Consider the following 3,548-nt stretch of genomic DNA (forward strand, 5'->3'; position numbering starts at 1 on the left):
CAATGAGATGTTCATTACAGCTTTATTCATAATTGGTGCAACTTGGAAGCAAACAAAATGTCCTTCATTAGGCGAATGGATAAATAAAATGTGGTATATTTAAACAATAGAATATTCAGTTCAGTTCAGTTCAGTTCAATCGCTCAGTCGTGTCCGACTCTGCTAAAAAAGGATGCGTGATCAAGCCATAAAAAGACATGGGGTAACCTTAAATGCTGGAGAAGGAAATGGCAACCCACTCCAGTGTTCTTGCCTGGAGAATCCCAGGGACGGTGGAGCCTGGTCAGCTGCCGTCTGTGGGGTCACACAGAGTCGGACACGACTGAAGTGACTTAGCAACTTAGCAACCTTAAATGCATAGGGCTTCCCCGCTGGCTCAGTAGTAAAAATCTGCCTGCAATGCAGATCCCTGGGTTAGGAAGATCCCCTGGAGGAGGAAATGGCAACCCACTCCATTATTCTTGCTGGGAAAATCCCATGGACTGAAGGGCCTGTTGGGCTACAGTCCATAGGGTCACAAAGAGTCGGACACAACTGAGCAACTGAGTATGTATGCACTCACACGCAAGTGAAAGAAGCCAATTGGAAAGGGCTATATACTTATAATTTCAATATAAAACATCCTGGAAAAGACAAAACTTTGGAGACAGTGAAAAAATTAGTGCTTGCCAGGGACTGGGGTTGGTGGAGAGATGAATAGGCAGAGTACAGAGGATTTTAATGGCAGTGAAATTACTCTGTATGATACTATAATAATCGGTATATGTCATTATGCATTTGCCCAAATACATAGACTATACAACACCAAGAGTGAATCCTAAGGTAAACTATATATGAAGATATATTCATCTACTCACCTTGCACAGACTCCAGGAGAGGAGTATGGGAGTTTGCAAAGAAATGGTTGTTCACACTGGGAATAGCTGGAATGAACTGGAGGGATGGAGGTGGGAAGGAACCATCAAAACCTGAAATAGAGCTCTAGGAGTCATCAACAAACAGATGGTACTTGAAAGCAAGAGAGTCAAGTAAATCACTCAGCAAGAGTCTTGGAGTAAGAAGACACTGAGGAGGACGTGGGACTGCGCTGTGTCTTGTTGGAAAAGTGGGACAATTTGTTACCTACCTGGAGTGTCTTTGGCTGTGGGCATCCCCCGCTGTTCTTAAGTTTTTGCTTTCTTTTCAGCCACACAAAGCTGCACCCAAGCTTGTCTGACGTCTGCTCTGTCAAGTGTCCATGATGTTGGGCCCTGAGAGAGGTGAAGGCTTTGTGGTCAAGCTCCGTGGCCTGCCTTGGTCCTGCTCTGCTGAGGATGTGCAGAATTTCCTCTCCGACTGCATGATCCATGATGGGGTCACAGGTGTTCATTTTATCTACACTAGAGAAGGCAGGCAGAGTGGTGAGGCTTTTGTTGAACTTGAATCAGAAGATGTTGTAAAAATGGCCCTTAAAAAAGACAGGGAAAGCATGGGACATCAGTACATTGAAGTGTTCAAGTCCCGCAGAACCGAGATGGATTGGGTGTTGAAGCACAGTGGTCCAGACAGTGGTGACACTGCCAGTGATGGTTTCGTTTGACTTCGAGAACTCCCATTTGGATGCACCAAGGAAGAGATCATTCAGTTCTTCTCGGTTGGAAATCATGTCAAATGGGATCACACTGCCTGTGGACCCTGAGGGCAAGACTACAGGGGAAGCCTTTGTGCAGTTAGCTTCACAGGAGTTAGCAGAGAAGGCTCTAGGGAAGCACAGGGAGAGAATAAGGCACAGGTATATTGAGGTGTTCAACAGCAGTCAGGAAGAAGTTAGGTCATACTCAGATCCCCCACTGAAGTTCATGTCAGTGCAGCAGCCAGAGCCCTGTGACCGCCCTGGCACAGCCAGGAGGTATACTGGCATCATCAAGCAGGCAGGCCTGGAGAGGATGAGGTCTGGTGCCTACAGTGTAGGCTATGGGGGTTATGAGGAGTACAGCGGCCTCAGTGATGGCTATAGCTTCACCACCAACCTGTTTGGGAGAGACCTCAGTTACTGTCTCTCTGAGATATACAACCACAGGTATAGAGATGGTGAGTTCACTGTCCAGAGCACCACTGGACATATGAGAGGGTTGCCCTACAAAGCCACAGAGAACGACATTTACAACTTCTTCTCCCTGCTCAACCCTGTGAGAGTCCACACTGAGATTGGACCTGATGGAAGAGTAACCAGTGAAGCTGATGTTGAGTTTGCACTCATGAAGAAGCCATGGTGGCCATGTCCAAGTTCAGGGCCAACATGCAACATAGATACATAGAACTTTTCTTGAATTCCACAACAGGGGCCAGCAACGGGGCATATAGCAGCCAGATGATGAAAGGCATGGGGGGGTCAACCCAGTCCACTTACAGTGGTCTTGAGAGCCAGTCTGTGAATGACTGTTTATGGGGCTGGCTATGGTGGCCAGAACAGCATGCATAGATATGACTAGTTTTGTAGTAGCTTTTGAGCTATTCCAGTCAAATTTTCACAGGCAGCCAACAAGCAGTGAAAAACAGTTATTACTCTACAGGAGGCTATGGGACCCATTTTGCACCATGAGTTTGTGAAATCTGGATTTAAAAATTACCTCTTAAGTGTTTTCTCATGCAAACTTTCTTCTAGCTTGTGATATTGAGTAAACTAAAACTATTTTCAGCTTTTCTTGATTAACATTTTGGTAGTGTACTTCTGGAATGATGTTATCTGAGTTAAAGTAGTTTTAAGTATGTTAAATGTGGATCTTTTACATTACATCATCGTGAACACATTGGGGAGGCGTGCTTTTTGGGAAAACTCAAGGTGCTAGATCCTTAATTCAAAGAGGACATTTCTCATGTTTGTTCATTCTAGTTTATTTTCATTTAAAATCTCTTAGGTTAAGTTTAAGTTTTTTAAAAGTTAGTTTTGAAAATTGAGACACATTATTAATACTGTAGGTGAGGCCTTGACTTAAAAACTTTCTTTGTACTGTGATGTCCTTTCGGGTATATTTTGCTAAGTGAAACTTATTAACTTTTTTTGTTAACTAAACTTTTTTCTTAAAATAAAAAGACTTTTTCACACACACACACACACACACACACACACACAAGAAGACACTGAGGCTAGATTTCTGGGGAACATCTACAGAGGAGCCCAAGGAGGACAATGCAGACAAAAATCATGAGCACGATATAATGGAAACTAAAGAAGGAGTATTTTCTAGAAATGAGATTTGTTCTTAGCATCACACACTACTGAGAAGTTCCCTCTGAAGTATTTCTGCAGCTTTTCTAATATGGAAAGCACTTATCAGCATAACGAAAGCTGATGGTTGGGGCAGAGACCAGAATGCAGAGACTGAACTGTGATGTGAGGATGTCAGTGTTAACTATTTTTTCTGAAAATCAGAATCTGAGTAGTTCTTTTCACAATAGCAACACCAGTTGTGCGTGTGCTAAGTCGCTTCAGTCGTGTCTGTGCTTACTCAGTCGTTTCAGTCATGTCTGACTCTTTGTGACCCTGGGGACTGTGGCCCACCAGGCTC

At 43.9% G+C, this 3,548-nt stretch overlaps 1 pseudogene; it reads left to right on the top strand.

Moving 5' to 3' along the window:
* The first annotated feature begins 1,144 nt into the window (after positions 1 to 1,144).
* LOC129563917 (heterogeneous nuclear ribonucleoprotein F-like) lies at positions 1,145 to 2,471 on the top strand (annotated as a pseudogene).
* Positions 2,472 to 3,548: the final 1,077 nt, after the last annotated feature.

The sequence above is a fragment of the Moschus berezovskii genome, chromosome X (assembly GCF_049115385.1).
Source record: "Moschus berezovskii isolate FMDL1 chromosome X, NW_MosBer_1.0, whole genome shotgun sequence".
Classification (NCBI taxonomy): domain Eukaryota; kingdom Metazoa; phylum Chordata; class Mammalia; order Artiodactyla; family Moschidae; genus Moschus; species Moschus berezovskii.